Raw genomic sequence first — 22,159 nt, forward strand, 5'->3', positions numbered from 1 at the left:
AAAAAAAAAAAAAAAAATCACACCATACCCTCCAATTGCCTGTCCAGTTCCTCCTTAAATTTATTTAACCTATCAACTTCCACAACGACAGATGGAAGTTTGTTCCAGCAATTAACCACCCGCTGGCTAAAGGCAAATTTCCGCACATCTATTCTACATCTATCCTTTCTTAATTTGAACTTATGTCCCCGTAGGTTCGTATTCTGAACAAGTGGGAGGATCCCATCAGAATTCAGCGTGCTCAACCCATTCAAGGCCTTATAGACCTCAATCAGATCACCGCGCAGGTGCCTAGTCTCCAGCCACTGCAATTTGCAGAACTTAAGCCTCTCTTGGTAAGAGGATCCCTTCATTCCCCTCACCAATCGTGTTGCTCTTCTCTGTACACGCTCAAGCAAATCTACATCCTTCCTAAAATGAGGCCTCCAGACCTGTACGCAGTACTCAAGGCGTGGCCTGACCATTGCCTTATACAGAGGGACAATCACCTCCTTTTCCCTGCTAGCAAAATTCCTATATATCATTGACAAAACCCCATGACCTGCCCTAGCAGCCTGTCTACATTGCTCAGAAAACTTCATATCTGACTGCACAATTACTCCCAGGTCTTTTTCATTTTCTACCACCTTAAGTGTAGTACCACACAGTTGGTACGTTTCTCTGGGGTTACTTCTACCCATATGCAGTACTTTGCATTTGTCAAGGTTAAACTTCAGTTGCCACTTCTTAGCCCATCTGCCCAAATTATCTAGATCCTGTTGCAGTAGCACACTGCCATTACTGTCATTAACAACCCTGCCAACCTTCGTGTCATCTGCAAACTTCGACATTAAGCCTGATATACCTTCATCAATATCATTGATAAATATACAAAACAACAGTGGACCCAACACCGAACCCTGTGGGACTCCACTAATAACATTAGTCCACGAAGAGCAGCACCCATTGATTACCACCCTCTGTCTTCTCCCACTTAACCATCCTTTTATCCATTGTAGCAACTTACCCTTAATACCATTCTGCTCCAATTTGTACAGTAGTCTTCCATGCGCAACAGTGTCAAAAGCTTTTCTGAAATCCAAGTATATGATATCAAAATTATTTTTTGCATCCAGTTCCTTTGTGACCACATCATAATAACCAATCAAATTTGTCAGACAAGACTTTCCCTTAACAAACCCATGCTGTGTCTGAATTATTGCTGCAGTCTTGTCTAGATGATCCTGCAATGCATCTTTAACCAGTGACTCCATTATTTTACCCGGAACAGAAGTTAAACTAACTGGTCTGTAATTATTCGTGTCACCCTTCGAACCTCCTTTGTGAATTGGGGATACATTTGCACATCTCCAGTCCGTGGGAACCTCCCCTGAATCCAAGGATGCTCTCATAATTATGGCTAAGGGTTTGCTTAGTTGCTTTGCCGCCTCCTTTAATATAACTGGATAGATCCCATCCGCCCCAGGTCCCTTTCTTATGTTTAACTTCAACAATTTCTCCTCCACTTTGCTCTCAGTTATTACAAAATCATTAAGCACACTGCTACAATTTGATAACCTTCTTCCATTTTCAAACTGTAATGATTCCTCACGTGTGAATGTAGATGCAAAATACTCATTCAGTTTGTTTGCTATCTGAGCAGGATCATCAACAGTCGAACCATCGATGTCAAGTGGACCAATCATATTCAGCCCCTTCCTTTTAGAGTTTATATAAGTAAAGAAATCCTTGCTGTTTTTCTTAGCATCTTTTGCCAAAGATTTCTCGTAATCCGCCTTTGCCTGCCGAACCTCCTTTGTGACCTGATTACAGACTAGCTTATATCTGCTACAGGCTTCTGCGTCGCCTGATAATTTATATGCATCCCATGCATTTTTCTTCTCTGTCACGAGTCTCATTAGTTCATTTGATAACCATTTAGGCCTAAACCTTGAACAATATTTCTTCATCGGTATGAAAAGTCTAGTAGCTTCCACGATTAATTCCTTGAATGCTTCCCACTTAGAATTTACTGTTTGTAACATCGTCAGTCGATCCCACTGTACAGAATTTAAAAACTGTCTGAGACCACTGTACTCCCCTTTACGGAAGCAAAAACCCTTTCCTTTACCCCTGACGGTAGTTACCTCTTTGAGTAAATCCCACTTCAGCACACTGTGATCACTGCCACCTAGTGGTTCCTTTATCTGCAAATTCTTAATACACGAATGATCACTGCTGATAACCAGATCAAGAGTATTACTTTCTCTGGTTGCCTCTCGAACATGCTGCTGCAGAAAACAATCATCCAATAAATCCACAAAAGTCTGACTAGTGTGTGAGTGACCAACCCACAAGTTCCAGTCAATAGCTGGGAAGTTAAAATCCCCCATTATAAGACATTCTGATTTACTGGCCCACTCTATTTCTCTGTACAACTGTTCATTGTACTCATTCGAGTCATTAGGCCTATAACACACTCCTACTCTTATTTTTGCTTTTGCAGTGCTTATGTCACACCAAACTGACTCAACAGGGCACTGTCCATCTATATCAACTGGATGCACTTCTTTTGATTTTATGTTTTTCTTAATTAACAGCATAACACCTCCTCCCTTTCTGTCCTGTCTATCCTTTCTGTACACATTGTACTCCCCAAATTCCAGTTCTGCATTCCTTATATCTTTGTGACACCACGTCTCTGCTATCCCAACAATATCCGCCTTTGATGTCTTGACCAACACTTCAAATTCATCAAATTTATTTACTATACTTCTAGCATTGGTATACATGCAAGCATACATGCTCCTATGCCTATTCCTTATTACCCTAACACATCCCATATACCCAACTATTCCAGGATGACTGCCATCCGTCCCTGAAACCCCCAACACCCCTCGCTCCAGGTCGCTTCTTATTCTAATAGAAGTTGTGCAAGAATCACCTTCACCTCTGCCTGCGGTTACTGTTAAACTATTAGTCTTTGTATCCCCCCAAGCTAGCAGTTTTCCGACCCACCTAACACTGCCTCGATAGCATCAGCAAATATTCTTGCACCCTTTCTATTTAAGTGTATCCCATCCCTGTAGAAGCAATCTCTCCTGTTAACAAGTACAGTCCAGGCTGAAAAAAATTCTACCCCTGGAGCCTTGCACAATCTTTCCAGGGCCGAATTGATCGACAAGGCTCTCATCATATACTCCCTCCTATCGTGTCTGGGCAGAATTGCAGACACTTTTAAATTCAACCCTAATTCTCGGCTTTTTTTCAACAGTGACCTGTACTTGTTGAGTAATTCTGCCGGTCTCCTCCTCTTAATATCATTAGTGCCAACGTGTACAACTATATCACCTTTTGTGCCCTTGAAAGATGATATCCGCTCTACAACGTCATCAACCTTTGCCCCTGGCAGACATACCCTGGTCCTGTTCCACCTATCCTTTTTACATAGCATGTTCCCCGTTTCCCTGACAATAGAGTCACCAACAACTAATAGTTCCTGTGGGACCAGCGCATTCTGCCTTGGGGGTTGCCGCTGTGTTGCGTGATGACCAAGTGCAAGCTCTGGCGTTGATGTGGGCAGCTGAGAGCTTGATGGGCCCCTCAATTTATTTCCTTCGAGGGCATCCACCCTGTCCTTCAAACTCTCATATAGGCCCATAACAACGCTGAGTTGTCGCCTGATTTCCTTACACTCCTTACATCGCGCACACACAAAGACATCCCCCATGGCAATATCATGTTCCGTTCCAGAGAGTTCGGCAAACATTTCACAAGTTGCACATTGTTTTAGGCTGTGACGCGTTGGAGAATCGCCCCCCTCAGTTCTCCCCCGAGTCACAACACTCCTGCCACTTTGTGCCCGTTGCTTTGCTGCTCTAGTTCGGGGCATGGTAGTTTAAATTAATAAAATCAATAAATTAAATGTCAGTAGTATTTGAATAGAAACTATGAAATAGAAACAGTGAAGCGTATTACTATATAATTATGCGTTAGAGCTACCGCAATTAAAAAATTTGAATTCCCTACAAAAACTTTGAATTCCCTATATACAAAAACAATGGCTACAAAAATCGAACAAAAATAACGGTTTTACCTATCGTAAGTAAAATCCACAAAAACTCTTTATCTAAATTAAAATAAAAAATAACCAGCGTAACTATAACTATATGACTACGTATTAAGTACAATATAAAACAACAATCATGTAAATAAAAGGCAAACACTTATCGTTTTTGCGGAGCCTGTAACTGTCAGCTGTAACTTTTAAATAGAGTCAGCGCCCTCCGAGGTAATAATGGAAAGTAATAATGGAAAAGGAAAAGAAACTACAGCTGCAGCTAACCTGCCTATTCCATTCTGATGTCTTAATTCCTTGGTAATTTTCTGATCTGTCTGAGTTCAAATGTTTCTCTGTAATTTATAAATACATCCTTATTCCTAATTTTCTCGATTTCATGGAATTTGGATTGTTATTTGGAACTTAATTATTAAGCTTTACCTCCACATAAACATGAAACCAAAACAACTTCCTTCACCTTTAGTCTATTTATCAATTGGGTATTGTCCATCTTAGCCTGAAGCTCTTTTCACCCAGCAAATTGTTTTACCCTTTGTTTGAAGCCAACCCTATTAGAGGGTAGTCCATTATTTTTAATCCTGAATGATCACACTTTCTCTTGTTCTATAAAAACAGTCACACCCTACCAGTTCTAGTATCCCAGTCTACTTTCTCCCTCCAGAATTCTGGAGGGAGAGCCTTTCAGGTAAGCCGTCCCACAATCTTACTGATTTGATAATCCTTCTTCAGATTTTACTTCCATATCCTCTCCCTTCTGAGTTAACTTACCTCAATTTTCTATATGTTTTTGTGCACCTCCTTTCTATAACACCAGGTGGTCCTTGTGCTTTCCAAATTTAAATTCAAACCTTACTCAATATTCCCTGTGGACAATTTCTCATAAAATATTCTTTGTAATTTTGTAAAGAATTTCATTTAAATTCTTTAAATTTAATGCCAATATTATATTAAAATTCATTAATGTAATTTCATAATGCAATCCAGTTGTAACACTACAACTGCTGGTTTATTTCATGTTTTAACTTCCCCTATAGGTAAGCCTTTGCACAACAGGACTGATGACAGGATTCAATTAAGCCTAAAAATATCACCAAAACATTACGTGTAATTTGACATGAGTCACTTCAATAAACATTTAAAACTATCATGTGGTGTGACAACAGTGTTTTTAATTTTCTTTAAATCATAATTAAAGGGATTAAGGAAAAACAGAAATTTTCTACTAAAATTAACTCACACACCCCTTAATAATTTTGAATATACTCCTAAAGTGATAACTGAAACATGTCCATTCTCTGTGACTGCCAACTCCAACTGATCACAAAATCAGCAGGAAACAGTTGAGAAGAGCATGGCAATTTTTAGCCCATGCATTTTACAAGATACAATAGATTCAGAAAGATATTCCACAATGTGCTTCAAAATTTTGTTTTTGGTGAAGTCATGTGGCTCAAATATATGAGAAATGATCTTTGTACAGGACAACACCTTACCAGACTTCAATATTTCTGTGCAAAACTGGTTTGATATTAATTTTTCTAATCGATGAATTGGCAGTTGTTGGCCAACAGTGTGGCAAGCAATATCAAATTTTATTCCAGTAGATCTTTTCTTTTGAGCTAGGTAAAAGAAAATGTATACCATAGAAAGTCAAGGACTGTTGCTGCAATGGAGGACTTGATCAGGGAAGAGATTGGCAATGTCCCCCTGTAGACTTTCTAAACATTCAGTGGAAAATACAGATTAAGAAAGGTTGTTAAAAATGTTGGTGCCTATGCTAGGATATGAACATATGTAAAGTTAATAGCATAAATTGTTTACCAAACATTAACTTATTAAATATTTTTAATCAAGCAATGTTTGATTAAAAAGATGAAATTGTCCCACAACATTCTAACAACTGTTCATTTTCTAGTTCAGTGTTTTCAATTATTTCTCTTTGTAACGCTTAAGAAAGAACACCTGTATTCCAATATATTATTACTACTCTCTCACCTGTAATTATCCATAAAAAAGTGTTATGCATAACCTTTAATTGCAAACAATAATTAGACTTTTTCTGATTCATAAACAGTGAGATATGGGAGAAACAGATATAAAATCTTGTTTATAAACTGGAAAAACAATCCATAAATATAAGCAATTTTAATTTCCCTGTTTGGTACACGATAAGTATTTAATATATTTCATGACATGACAAGACATGTATGCCAAGTTGACAGTATGGTACCAAAATACCATATTATTATTATTATTATTAGCTGTATGGTGCAAGGAAGCCTGAGGCTTATGCTGCACCAGCTGAAAAAAAAAATTTCTAAATTACCCTGAGAGAGAAGTAGAAGGAAATCACCAAGAAAGAGAAGAATCATAATATCCAGCTCAGCTCAGCTTGGCACACCCTGGGTGTGCCAAGCACATACTCACCAGATGTACAGTAATTCTTTATTTTTTTTCCAAACTTTTATTCTGTTATTTATGTATGCCTAGCACTTGGTTACAATATGCAATGCATTCTTGTAAAGCCATACATCAACCTAAGGCTGCCACATGCAGTATGGAATGCATAATCTTGCCACCATGAGAATGAACTCAAGATCACCTCTATATAGTCTATTAAGAAGCATAAGAAGTACTGAACTAGGAGAAAAAAAAGGTGAATGCAGATATATTTACATTATAGACCAAAATCAAAATGAGATAAAAAAATTATTAATTTTAATTTTAAACAAAAGTAATCTAAATATTAAAGTTCCCCAATCACTCCAATTCTAAAACAGACCATCTGGCAGTGACCATGAGTTCATTCAAGTGGTTGTATGACTATAGACATTATCAGCTATATGTCAACCAAAACTCCATACAGCATAAGGCAATGTTTCGGGCACTGGAAAGACAAGGCATAGATACCCCATATATTATGATTTTGAAGAAAATATATGAGAACTCTACCGCCTTTATTAGTCTAGACAAAGATATTAGAAAATTTAAAATCGAGAAAGGAGTTCGACAAGGAGACACAATATCTCCGAAGCTGTTTACTGCTGCCCTTGAGGAAGCTTTCAGAAGATTAGACTGGTTGCAGAAAGGAGTCAATGTGAATGGAGAGTACCTAAGCCATTTATGATTTGCAGATGACATTGTGGTCATAAGCCAAGATCCCAAAGAATTAGAGGAAAATCTTAATCAGTTATGCACAGTTAGTAAGGATTTTGGACTAAAGATGAATATGGCTAAAACAAAAGTAATGATGAACAAGTATGCCACAGAAAGGGATATAATGATTGAAGGAGCAATAATTGAAAAGGTGGGGTCATATACTTATATGGGACAAGTCATTAGCTGTAATAATGATAAATGGCTGGAAGTCAAGAGAAGAATAAATTTCAGATGGATAGCATTCAGGAAATATAATCACATACTGAAGAGCAATATCCCAGTTTGTCTGAAACATAAAATAATGAACCAATGTATACTCCCCAACATGACTCATGGAAGTGAAACTTGGGCACTCACCAAAAGAATGGAAGAGAAGCTGAGAACTACACAGCGAAGAATGAAACGAATTATATTGGGAATCAGACTGTTAGATAACAAGAGAAACATGGATTAGGGAGCAAACTCAAGTAAAAGACATTCTTATCAAAACTGAAGAACTAAAATGGTTGGGCAGGACACATAGCTCGAAGACATGATGACAGATGGACTAAGAAAATAACAGAATGGTACTCAAGAGGAGCTAGAATAAAATCTGTAAGACAACGGCGGAGATGGATAGATGAAATTCATGAGTTGTTGGGTATGTATGGCCATTGCACAAAATGTAAATGGATGGCCATTGCACAAAACAGAAGGAACTGGAAAGTTGCTGGAGAGGCCTTCATCCTGCAGTGCATTGAAAATGGCTGATGTGATGATGAATGTCAACCAAATTAGGCATATTTTTTGTTGCAAGTTCACTGATTTTAACCCAATAATGGCCACACTGGTGGTAGTTTCTCACAAAACCTATAAAAGTGATGTCAATGAAAATGTTTGTATTTCTCCATTGTGGGTTTGACTTTCAATTTGCATCACTCATTGTGTTGGAAATAAAGAAGTATGGCAGAAATAAACATCAATCTTTTTTTTGCATTAGTGACCAAACTCACCACTGCTTGTGAATCAGAGTTTTTCACACAAAGCATTGTGGCAAAGCTACCCATTGCAAGCAATGCATGTTTCTTGCTTAGGTATCTTTAGAAAGCAAGGTGACATAAAATTAAATAAACATGAATGCATATAAACATCCAGCAAGGGCACTGGAAAAAGTTATGTAACTAAAAAACAACATTATGCAACTAAATGTAAATAAAGATTATATAGTTAAACAGTTATGTAACTAGAGAAGTTTGACTTCTACAACTTTCACAAAAATGTTCACAAAATGTAAAAGTTGTGTAAAAAGTTTAGGTAATAAAACTTTATCGAAGATGTAAAATAATTTTTTGCAAAAATGTATCATATTTCATATGTAAATATATATCATATTTCCATTTGTTTTCAAATTAAAAATAATAAAAAAATTTAAAATGCATTTTGTGTTCATTATAATATTAAATAAAAACTAACATTGAAAATGTACAGTTCAATTATTTTTTGAGTTTTGAATACCTGCTAATGCTTTAACCATTCATTAAGTGGTCATTTGAAACTTTTTTTTGCACAGCTACCCTGGGGTTAAAATTCCTTTTTAGCTAAAATAAGTTCTTATTAATGTTTTAATAATCTTTATAGTAGTATTACAAAATAAATAACACAAAAAAATCCATCAAAGTTTGGAAAAGGAGTTAAAAAAAAAGTGCACGACAAACCACATTTAACAAATATTTGCCATAGAGTATATCAAATTGGAAGCCTCTGTAGCTGAGTGGTCAGGAGCGGGTGTGCAGTAGCACACGCTCTTTGAGTAGACCGGGGTTCAAGCCCCTGACTACTGAATACAGTCGATCTGCCAACCCGCACTGGACCAGCGTGGCAGATTATGGTCCACTTCCCTCAGCATGAATTGTTGAGGAGGCTTCCATCCTGCAGTGGGTTAATAATGGTTTACCTTTAATATCAAATTAAAAAAAAAAAAAAAAAAAGAAAAGTAAAATAAACTTTGCCTTTTAAGAACCATTCATTGTGTGCATCTTTTAAAGAAGGTTTAAACATAACCTCCTCCAAATCTCGTTGGTTATGAATCGAAAATGAAATTGTTCCCAATTAAGCAAGCATTACACTTCTTCATAAATAACATCTATACAGTGAGCAGTTTAATCAGCATCATTATTCCACAATTTTAAGAAATATATATATATATAGAAATACATTTTTTAAATATTTTACAATTAATATGTAAAAATATGGTCATTAATGGTAAAAATTATTTCACACGCTTCAGAATACTGGCTGCCTCGGCGGACAGCTCATAAACATGGTGCTCTCTATTAGTACCACAGCCCTGGCACAATCCCTAATAAATTCCAAGGCTCCTTAGCTCAATCGTTGAGAGTGACTCACTACCACTGTAAATATGCTAATAGGACATATTTCAGTGAAGAATACCAGTTTACACCCTTTGGGCTACTCCTTACCTAGCCACCAACAGAAACAGGCTACACATGGCTGACAGATTTCTCCCTGGACAAATGCTGAATGTCGCACAGCCACTTGATATGGACTTTTACATTTTTGCTATAACAAGTATCATCAGAAAATCTAAGACCACAGAGTTGTTCTTATGCTCTAATAGAGCTAACACTACAAATTCAGTAAAATTCTAAATATAGTAACTAAATGATCCCTGCAAACTTGCTAATTCTGTTAAAACAGCATTCCCTGTTAAGTGCCTTCCTGAAATCAAAATTACTTTTTGCATCCAGTTCCATGTTCACTGCATCAGATTGTTTGTTTGTTATTTGGTTTTTAGGAGCATTAGCAACTAAGGCCATATTGCTCCGCGAATATGCGGTGGTCATTCCTGACCTTTCCGCATCCTTTGTATTTGGTGGTGACGGGCTCGAACCCCGGTCTAATCAAGAAGCGTGTGCTACGCACTGCTGCTCCTTCCCACCTGGCTACGGAGGCGCCTCACTGCATCAGAGTAACCTATCAGATGATTAGACAAGACCACCCCTTAACAAATCCATGCTGTGATCAGTATAATTATATGCTTGCCCAGATGGTTCTGCATTACTTCTTTAAGCAGTGATTCCATTATTTTCCCTGGAACAGATGTTAAGCTAAGATGTCTGAAATTCCTCACATCAGTTTTTGATCCCCTTTATGAACTGGGGACACATTTGCATATCTCCAGTCCATAGGGATGTCCTCTGAATCCAAGGATGCTCTCATAATTACAGCTAAGGTTTGCTTACCTCCTTTAATATAATTATGTGAGGTGGATGGATAGATTCCATCCATCCTAGGTGCCTTTTCTTCAACAATTTCTCCTCCGTTTTCTTTTCAGTATCACAAAGTCATTTATTAGAGTCTGATAAACTTCTGGCTTCCCTTCCCTAAAGAATTACTCATGTATGAATGTAGCTACAAATTACCTATTCAACTTCTCTACAACCTGAGCACAGTCATTAACAGTTAACCCATAGACATCATGTGGCCCAATATTATTATTATTATTAGCTATATGGTGCAAGGAAGCCTGAGGCTTATGCAGCACCAGCCAAAAAAAAAATTCCTAAGTTACCCTAAGAGAGAGAGAGAGAGAGAAAAGTAGAAGGGAATCACCAAGAAAGAGAAGAATGATGATATCCAGCTCAGGACCCTGGGTGTGCCAAGCCCATACTCACCAGATGTGAGCCCTCGGGCCAACGGGTAGTTGGTTGGTGGAACAGACTTCCATCCCTTGTTGTGGAAGTTGATAGCCTAAATATATTTAAGGTTCAGCTGGACAGGTATTTCGAACGAACGGAGGGGTGAAACAGACGGCCGCACACTGTTGACAACCCTTCACCGTTGAGTCCGGTGTTGATCTTGCAGACTCGATGCTGTTGTTTTCTAATACTGTGGACCCGCTGGGTGATATATGATTAAACCCATTCCTTCTACTGTTAATATAAGCATAGAATTCTTTGTCACAGATTTCTCATAATCTGCCTTAGCTTAACTAACCTACTTTGTGACTTAATTACAGGCTAAATAATTTATATCTACTATAGGCTTTTGTATAACCAGATAATTTATATGCATCCCGTGCACTTTTATTCTCTGCCATGTGTCTCAATATTTCTTCTGACATCCAATTAGGTCTAAACCTTGAACAATATTTCTTTGTTGGTATGAAAAGCTTAGTAGCTTCTTTGATTACTTCTCTGAATACTTCCTGTTCAGAATTTGCTGCTGCACACAATTTAAAAATTGTCTGAGACCACTGTAGTCACTCTTACAAATGCCTTTCCCTTTACAGTAGTTGCCTTTAATTAAATTCCACATCAATACACTGTGATTGCAGCCACCCAGTGGGTCTTTTATCTGCAGATTCTTAATGCATGAAAATCACTCTGATAACTATATCAAGGGTATTGCTTCCTCTTGTTGCCTCTCTAACATGCTGCTGTAGAAAACAGTCATCCAAGAAATCCATGAGTCTTGCTAGTGTGCAAGTGACCAACCCAAAAATTCCAATCAACATTTGGTAAGTTAAAATACCCCATTATGAGACATTGTTTTGCTGGCTCACTATTTCTCTGTATAGCTGTTTGGTATACTCATCACAGTCATTAAGCTTATTACATAGTCCTACTCTCAATTTTGTTTTCCCATTGTTTATATCACACCAAACTGAATCAACATTGCACTCATCACCCATGTCAACTGGATGCACACCCTTAGATTTAATATGCTTCTTAACTAAGAGCATAATCTCCTCAATCTCTCCTCTCCTGTCTGTCTTCCTGTAAACATTGTACCCCCCCATATTCAAATTCAGCATCACTTAAGTCTGAGTGACACCATTTTGCTGCTATTCCTACAATGTCAGTACTCAGTGTTCAATTTTGAGTACTGACTTAATCAGTACTCAAAATTGAACAAATTTATTTAGAATGCTCCTGTCATTAATGTACATGAAAGTATACATGTACATGTTCTTACTCTTAGTTACTCTAACACAGTTATGTATTTATTTTTTCCATGATGATCCATAGCAGTGACTGAAGTCCCAGACAACTTGCTTTCCAGGCTGCTACATGCACCAATAGCAGCATTGCAAGAATCACTTTTGCCTCTGCCTGTGGCTCTAGTTAAGCTATTAGTCTGTATCCCTCCAAGCAGCAGTTTTCTGACCAACCTATAACTGCCTGGGTCACATCAGCAAATATTCCTGCATGCCTTCTATTCACTTGCATCCCATCCCTGAAAAAAATGGTCTTTCAAAAAAGGCAGATAAAAATTCCTCGCATCATCGACAGGATTTGAAATGTCTTTTCCATCCACATGGCTCGGAGGACAGTGATAAAACCAACCATGCTACCCATGAGGGCTTGCAAGGAGGTACAAGTGACCCCCTTCAAGAACGGCTTTGCACTTATGTGGTAGAAATCTATATGATGTGGATCGTGCCATACATGGCCCAAGGTTTGCAGTAGTGTGGTGTATCTGACTCAGTTGTGATACCTTATTACATAGTATGTAGTTGCTTTAGTGCGACTGAATTTATAGCATCACCAATTTCATTCTAAGCAACTCTGTTATCAGAGACAGCTGTTTTGTGGCACTTTGCAGTTTCACGATCAGTCAAAATTTAGCCTCTCTATATTGTACTTACTTTTTTATTACAAAATATTTTTAATTATATATCTTTCAACTCTGCACTTATCAGAAACTGCATTACGTAATACTTGAATGATCCCTTAGTGGGCTTGAGTCTTTGCTAGTGACAATGTCATTGTGAGTTTGAGTTGAGTGAAAAGTGACTTCATTGTGTGTTTCATCATTGAGTGAATTCATATTTTATTTCAATAGTAACCCTAACATAATGGCTTCAAAGCTTGCCTCTACATCTGAAAGTGAATCCAAGAAGAAAAAATCCTGAAAAATTTTGTCATTGCATGAGAAAATGGAGCAAGGAAGAGCATATGCATTTTTAGCTAAAGAATACGAGTGCAACGAATCATCAATATGAGCAATTAAAAAGTGGGAGGACAAAATTAATTAAAGCAAGCATTAGCTTGGAAACAAACTCTACAAGTGAAAATTCCACTTTTGTTAGTCGACATGACACGCTTATTGAAAAAAATGGAACAGTTATTGAATGTTTGGATCGAAGACCAAAGTAAAAGAAATGCACCTCTCAGTTCTATGATCAGATGCAAGGCCCAATGTATTTATCATCACAAAGTCTCATTTTTTGCTGCTAGTGCAAATGGTGAACTTGGTTCACCATTTGCACTAGCAGCACCAAATTCTGAATCGCCATGCGTGAACATTGGTCAGAACATAACCCTACACTCAGCGGGGGATCACCTGTACATACACTGGTGTTCAAAGAAAGTGCATCACCCCTTAAAATTAGCATTAGTAGAGGCATTTGATGCAAGAAAGCAAGCTTATGCAGCATCAGCCAAAAAAAAAATAAATAAATAAAAAATAACCACTTCCACTTCACCCCTCTGTTCATTCGAAATACCTGTCCAGCTGAGCCTTAAACTTATTTAGGTTATCAACTTCCACGACAAGGGATGGAAGTCTATTCCACCAACCACCCGCTGGCTAAAGGCAAATTTTCTCACGTCTATCCTACATCTGTCTTTTCTCAATTTGAATTTATGCCTTCTCAGGTGATTATTCTGAGCAAAAGGAAGAATCCCATCAGTATTGAGCATGCTCAAACCATTCAAGGCTTTATACACCTCTATCAGATTACCTCGCTGGTGCCTAGTCCCCAGACACTGTAATTTGCAAAACTTAAGCCTTTCTTCGTAAGAGCACCCCTTTGTTCCATTCACTAATCTTGTTGCCCTTCTCTGTACTCGTTCCAGCATCTCTACATACTTCTTGAAATGAGGCCTCCAGACCTGTATACAGTACTCTAGGTGTGGCCTGACCATTGCCTTATACAAGGGAATAATCACTTCCTTATCCCTGCTAGAAAAATTCCTATATATCATCGACAATACACCATGAGCTACTATTGCAGCCCATCTGCACTGCTCAGAAAACTTCATATCTGCCTGCACAACCACCCCCAGGTCCCTTTCATTCTCTACCACTGTCAGCGTAGTACCACAGAGTTGATACATTGCTCTGGGGTTGCTGTTTCCCATATGTAGTACTTTATATTTGTCAATGTTAAACTTCATTTGCCACCTCTCAGCCCATCTGCTCAACCTTTCCACATCCTGTTGCTCTCGATCTTTTTTTTTTTTTTTTTTTTTTCTCGATTTGGTAGTTGTTGGCGCATCGGCATCTGTGGCCATATTGCACCTCCCAAGGTTTTTGCAGTACTTTGATCCAAGCCCGAGGCGGGAATCGAACCCGCGACATCCTGTTGCAGTAGCATAGTGTCAGTAGTGTCCTTGACAACTCTGCCAACCTTCGTATCGTCTGCAAACTTGGACATTAAGCTTGATATACCATCATCAATATCATTTATAAATACAGAAAACAATAATGGACCCAATACTGAACCCTGAGGGACTCCACTAATAAACAGTAGTCCACGATGAGCAGTGTCCATTGATTACCACTCTGTCTTCTCCCCTTCAACCACCCCTTTATCCATAGCAGCAATTTGCCTCCAATGCCACACTGCTCCAATTTGTGCAGCAGTCTTCCCTGTGCAACAGTATCAAAAGCCTTTCTAAGATCCAAGTATATACAGTGAGACCTCTCCTAACGGACACCTCTCTACAACAGACATTTTCAAATTCCCCAACTCACCTCTATTGGTTTTAACGTGTTTGCAGCTTCCGTCTAGCGGACATTCTCTGTAATGGACGCACATAGGCAATCTGCGCTGTTTCGTTTAGATTAGCACTTAATTTGATCTCCCCATAACGGACAGCGGGCGAGCTTACAGCCCTTTTTCTAGGAACTTTTCTTCCACGTATTGCCTCAGTCGTATGTTTATTTTCTATTTCCGATTCTCTGAATTTTATCAAGGTTTACGTCGCGGTTCTAAACCCTTTTTCAAGAATTTTGAAATAGGTGTGTGTGCAGGAGGGGGGGGGGGAATATGGTTAGCCTTTCGTCTTTTCAGTTTCCTTCAGTGTTGTGTGAAGTGCACAATGTCTTCTCGTAAACATTTAACTTTAAAAGATAAAGTCGAACTCATTAATGCGTATGATCGGCAAAAAAAAAAAAAATAGCATTCGCAATCTCGCTGCAAAATTCAAAATCGGGAAGATGCAGGTAAGCGACATCCCAAAGAAAAAAAAATGAACTCCTCAAACAATTTTGGCAACACGGAAATGATCAGGTTCAAAATCATTCCCGTAAACTGTTGGACTTCAAATTGACAATGTTCCGTATGAGTGGTTTTGTCGCGAACGTGCTAAAAAAATTCCCATTAATGGGCCTATTATTAGGGAAAAGGCTTTGGAGGTTGCGAAATCTATGGGAGTAAATGAGTTCAAAGCTTCTGTGGGATGGCTAGACAAGTTCAAAACTCGGCATAAAATTTCTTGGAAAACCGTAAGTGGTGAAAGTGGATCTGTTGATACTGGGGTTGTAACAGAGTGGACCGTCAAATTGGAAGATTTATGTCGTGATTTTGAAGCTAAGGGTATTTACAACTGTGACGAAACAGGGTTGTTTTTTAAAGCTCTTCCTGAAAAAACAATGAGTCTAAAAAACGAAAAGTGCCAGGGCGGAAAAATTTCTAAGGAAAGCTTGACTGTACTATTGTGTACAAATATGCTGGGAGACTTTGAACAACCTCTTGTTATAGGAAAACCACAAAATCCTCGTTTCAAGGGCATAAAGTTGAATCTTTTGAATGTTGACTGGAAGTCTAATAAAAAAGCGTGGATGACACGAGATATCATGAGCGAATGGATAAGTCACTTTAACCAAAACATGATTCGTCAAAACAGAAAAATTAATCTTTTCATGGATAATGCTGCATCTCACCCGCACATTGAATTGTCCAACATTCAAATCGTTTTTCTGCCACCAAACACATCTGCAGAGTGTCAGCCCTTGGATCAAGGGATAATAAAAAAATTTTAAACTTCACTACAGAAAACATGTTTTAAGACATCTCATTGAAACATGAACGATGTAACATGTGTGAGTGACCTTGCAAAGAAAATCAGCATCCTAGATGCGATTCAATGGATTTCCTCTTCAGTAAACGCAATCAGAAAACAAACTGTCGTGAACTGTTTTGTAAAGTCTGGTTTCTCAACGCAAAAATTTAAGTTGTGAACAGCAATGTGGAGCACCAAGAAGAACAAGAACTTCAACATCTATTGATAAGGTACAATACTTCTGCTATAAGTGACCCTGGCTTCAAAGATATAGACTCGAACCTCACTACAGATGGTGCTCTAGGTATCAACGACATTATCATCGATATTTTTCAAGAAGTTCCCCATGAGGATGAAGAAATGGAAGGAGGTCATTCTGTCGAAGAACATATTAACGACGAACCACCGATGAAAATAGAAGCGCTCGTACAAATCAATCGTTTAAAAATGTTTTTTGCCGCTGAAGAAGATACTGAAGGACTTTCGATGGTTTATTCACTCCAAACAAATGTTGAAAACAAAATTATCAGCCGGAAGAAGGTGCAGAAGAAAATAAGTGATTACTGTATGTATTTTTCTTAAGATAAAGTTATAATATGCATAGCATAATTGTATGTATATTATTTACAAAAATATTGTTCAAAATCTGTATATATATTTTAATTTAATTTTACATTAAACGTTTAACGATTTTTTTTTTTTTTTCTCCCTCAGACTTCTTGTTAGCGGACACATCTATCTAACGGACACATTTTCGTTCCCCATGGCTGTCCGTTAAAGGGAAGTTTCACTGTAATATCAAAGTTATTCCCTGCATCCAGTTCTTTTGTGACTGTATCATAGGATTCAATCAAATTGGTCAGGCAAGACTTCCCCTTAACAAAACCATGCAGTGTCTGAGCTATAACTGAAGTCTTGTCTAGATGATCCTGCAGTGCATCTTTAACCAGTGCCTCCATTAATTTTCCAGGAACAGAAGTTAAACTAACAGGTCTATAATTACTTGTGTCGCCCTTTGATCCTCCTTTGTGAATTGGGGTCACATTTGCACATCCCAGTCCATGGATACTTCCCCTGAGTCCAAGGAAGCTCTCATAATTATGGCTAAGGGTCTGCTTACTTCCTTTGCTGCCTCCTTTAATATAACTGGATAGATCCCATCCACCCCAGCTGCCTTTCTTGTGTTTATTTTCAACAATTTCTCCTCCATTTTACTCTCAGCTATTACAAGATTCTCTAGCTTACTGCCAGAGTTGAATACACCTCTGGCATTCACCTTGCTGAATAACTCCTCATGTGTGAATGTTGATGCAAAATATTCATTCAGTTCGTTAGCTACCTGAGCAGGATCATCAACAGTTGACCCATCGATATCAAGTGGACCAATCTGATTCATCCCCTTCCTTCTAGAGTTTACATAAGTAAAGAACTCTTTGCTGTTTTTCTTTGCATCCCTTGCCAAAGATTCTCGTAATCTGCCTTCGCCTGCCTAACCTCCTTTGTAACTTGGTTACAGATCAACTTGTATCTATCATAGGCTTCTGTGTCACATGTTAATTTGTATGTATCCCATGCATTTTTCTTCTCTGCCATATGTCTCATTAGTTCATCTGACATCCACTTAGGCCTAAACCTTGAACAATATTTCTTAGTTGGTATGTAAAGCCTAGTAGCTTCCAAGATAAGTTCTTTGAATGCTTCCCATTTTGAATTTGCTGTTGGCAACATCATCAGTTGGTCCCACTGTATAGAATTTAAATACTGTCTCAGTCCATCGTAGCTGCCTTTACGAAAACAATAACCCTTCCCTTTACCCCTATTGGTAGTTACCTCTTTGAGTAAATCCCACTTCAGCACACTGTGATCACTGCCACCTAGTGGTTCATTTACCTGCAGATTCTTAATGCATGACGAATCACTACTGATAATCAAATCAAGAGTATTACTCCCTCTAGTTGCCTCCCAAACATGCTGATGTAAAAAGCAATCATCCAATAAATCCACAAAAGCCTTGCTAGTGTGTGAGTGACCAGCCCCCAAATTCCAGTAAATATCTGGGAAATTAAAATCCCCCATTATAAGACTCTCTGATGTACTGGCCCACTCTATTTCCCTGTACAGTTTCTTATTATACTCATCAGAGTCATTAGGCCTATAGCACACTCCTACTCTCAACTTTGATCTCCCAATGCTTATGTCACACCAAACTGACTTGACACTGCACTGTCCAGCAATGTCGACTGGCTTCACTTCCTTGGATTTTATGTATTTCTTAACTAATAGCATAACCCCTCCTCCCTTCCTATCCTTTCTGTAGACACTGTACTCCCCAAATTCCAGTTGTGCATTCCTTATATCTGTGTGACACCACGTCTCTGAAATCCCCACAATATCTGCCTTTGATGTTTTGAGCAATACCTCAAATTCATCAAATTTATTTACTAAACTCCTAGCATTGGTGTACACGCAAGTATACATGCACCTGTTCTTTTTCTTAGCTACCCTAAAACCTATGTGTTTATTTGTACCCCAATGATACTCAGCAGTCTCTGAAATATCCTGCATCTTATTTTCTAGGCTGCGGCTCATTCCAATAGAAGCAGTGCAAGAATCACTTTCACCTCTGCCAGTGGCTACTGTTAATCTATTAGTCCTTGTATCCCCCCAATCTAGCAGTTTTCCACCTAACACTGCCTCGATAGCATCAGCAAACATTCTTGCACCCTTTCTATTTAAGTGTATCCCATCCCTGTAGAAGCAGTCTCTCCTGTTAACAAGTACAGACCAGGCTGAAAAAAATTCTACGCCTTGAGCCTTGCACAATCTTTCCAGGGCCGAATTGATCGACAGGGCTCTCATCATATACTCCCTCCTATCGTGTCTGGGCAGAATTTCAGACAAAATTGATTGTAATTGTTGTCCGAATAATGTAAGTATATGGCAATATCTCTTACAGATTGTATCAGATAAGATTGACATGCGTAGGTGATGACATAATATTGCATCAGCTGTTACTCTCAGCTATATAAGCATGCTCTGCAGTCATTCCTTGACTGTGTCAGGTTGGCGAGTTACTTGACAGTTAACACCATGAAAAAATAGTGCTATTGTTGCTTTACGTGAGGAAGGATGTTCTTCCCGTCATATTGCTTATAGAGTGCCTTGTAATCAGTCGATAGTGAGTAGATTTTTTTCCAAACTCAAGTATACTGGTTCTGCTGATAGGAAAAAGGAAACGGATGCAAACAAGTCTCTGCGCCAAAACAGAACTGCGTTTTGAAGCGCTTATGCCTTAAAAACCATAAAGCTTCTTCGTGTGAGCTGAAAAGAGAATGGGAAGAACATACAGGAGTGGTAGTAAGTGTAGTAACAGTCAGAAGACACCACTTCAAAAATGGACTTGTAGGCCATCATCCTAAGAAGAAGACCCCTCCTCACACAAAAAATGAAAAAGGGCTGATTAATTTAGTGTAAGCAGCATGTCAAATGGACCACTGGGAAGTGGAAGTCAGTTATTTTCTCGGATGGGAGACAAACGATTTGCCATAGAGGTGGTGAAGAATACCATCCAGACTGTATGGTGTCTATAGTGAAATTCATTACCAGCCAAATGATATGGGGTTGCATTTTGTATCACGGAGTAGGTCCCTTTCAGTTTATAGAAGGTTCCGTAAATGCCAACGGAACCTTCTATTGGAAGGCAAATTGCTGCCAACCATTAGAGACAATGTCAACATGCCAAGGGCTACTTTTAATAATTCAAATTCTACTTTCAGTAACTACATCTTTCAGGACAACTCTGCTCCTTGTCATCAGGCGAAAAGTGTAAGTAGGCACTTCTGTAGTTACTTTAGCTTCATTTCTGCATTAGAGGTTCGACAGTAATGTGTTTACATTTGTTACAAGTGAAAAAATGGTTGGAAAAACGGTCCGTTACAACTGTTAGCTGGCCAGGAAACAGCTCGGACCTGAATCCTATAAAGAACTGTCGGCATCGTGTGGAATCTGCAGTTGCTAGAAAGAAACCAAAGATCCTTCGTGAACTTCATAATTCGTGTTTGGAACCATGAAATATCAGTTGATTATCTTCAGAAATTGATATTGTCAATGCCTTGACAGTGTGCTGCTGTCATCAGGGCCAGAGGCAATTCAACTAAATATTAGTTTGCACTCATATTCAACTAAATATTAGTAAGCCCCAATCCCAAAGAATTAGAGGAAAATCTTAATCACTTATGCACAGTTAGTAAGGATTTAGGACTAAAGTTGAATATGGCTAAAACAAAAGTAATGATGAACAAGTATACCACAGAAAGGGAAATAATGATTGAAGGAGCAGTAATTGAAAAGGTGGAGTCATATACTTATCTGGGACAAGTTATTAGCTGTAATAATGATAAATGGCTGGAAGTCAAGAGATGAATAAATTTTGGATCGATAACATTCAGGAAATATAGTCACATACTGATGAGCAATATCCCAGTTTGTCTGAAACGTAAAATAATGAACCAATGTATACTCCCCACCATGACTTATGAAAGTGAAACTTGGGCACTCACCAAAAGAATGGAAGAGAAGCTGAGAACTACACAGCGAAGAATGGAATGAATTATATTGGGAATCAGACTGTTAGATAACAAGAGAAACACGTGGATTAGGCAGCAAACTCAAGTAAAGGACATTCTTATCAAAACTAAAGAACTAAAATGGTCTTGGGCAGGACACATAGCTCGAAGACATGATGACAGATGAACTAAAAAAATAACAGAATGGTACCCAAGGGGGACTAGAAGAAATCCTGGAAGACAAAGGCGGAGATGGATAGATGAAATTCATGAGTTTGTGGGTAGTAAATGGATGGCCAGTGCTCAAAACAGAAGGAACTGGAAAGTTGCTGGAGAGGCCTTCATCCTGCAGTGGATTGAAAATGGCTGATGATGATGATGATTAGTTTGCGCCTCGAAAACGTTTCATTTAAGAAAACGTTTTCCATTTAAAATGATAAACTGAAGCAAATTGAGAGCTTCTGATAACATTTCAGCCATAATTGTTGTTTACCAAAACGGTTGTCTAAAGGTTGCAAATTCTCATTTTGGAATATTTTGAGAGCACCTGTCAAATATTACTTAGCTTTGCCTTAACTATTAATAAATATCTTTTGTTTATATTTCTATATGTGATGGTAGTAATTAATGTAACATACCATCGCGAAAAAGGGTTTAAAATGTGCAACTGCTAAGTGATGCACTTTCTTTGAACACCAGTGCAGAAGTTGGGAAGAGCATTGAGGTGTACTCGGCTTCGCAAAGGAAATAATTTAGGAAGCTGAATTAAGAAACTACCAATAATGGAAAAAAAAACCAAAAAAACCAGGTTACTTAAAAATCAGCTAAAGTGAAACATTGAATGCCTGTCCAAATTTTAAGACTTTTTTAGTCACATTAAGATATATATAAATCCTCATTACTGAGACAAAAGTAACCGTTGAGAAAATCCTTTTGAGCTCTGTGTATAATCAACGCTGAGTCAAAGAAAACGAAAATGGTTTGGTGAAAAAAAATTAAATAAATAAAAATAAAACATGACCAAAACGAGAACTGCAGATTAATACCGAGAATAAAATTCCAGAAATAACCAGAAATATCACACGTGACAGTTGTATATGGAATGCAATGTTAAAGTCCAAATTACACCTCTTCAACTCCATCACAAATTGGGTGAACGCTGCCTATATATCAAAATTATTAAAAGGTCATACTTACTTCACAAAACCCAAACAACCCACTCAGTAAATAGCGGATGTGACAATCACATGATCAAACATCACTTGACAGTTAGTTCATTGGAAATATACGCCATCTGGTAG

At 38.2% G+C, this 22,159-nt stretch overlaps 1 protein-coding gene across 1 annotated transcript in view; it reads right to left on the reverse strand.

Annotated features, from left to right (window-relative positions):
• Lamtor4 (Late endosomal/lysosomal adaptor, MAPK and MTOR activator 4) overlaps positions 1–22,159 on the reverse strand; it is a 71,135-nt gene extending 48,976 nt beyond the window's left edge. Inside the window, exon 1 of the mRNA XM_090375104.1 lies at positions 22,056–22,159. The gene's annotated coding sequence lies outside the window, so the exon portion shown is untranslated. The remainder of the gene's footprint in view (positions 1–22,055) is intronic.

The sequence above is a fragment of the Mastigoproctus giganteus genome, chromosome 6, assembly GCF_048544385.1.
Source record: "Mastigoproctus giganteus isolate SK-2022 chromosome 6, ASM4854438v1, whole genome shotgun sequence".
In the NCBI taxonomy this organism is placed as follows: Eukaryota; Metazoa; Arthropoda; class Arachnida; order Uropygi; family Thelyphonidae; genus Mastigoproctus; species Mastigoproctus giganteus.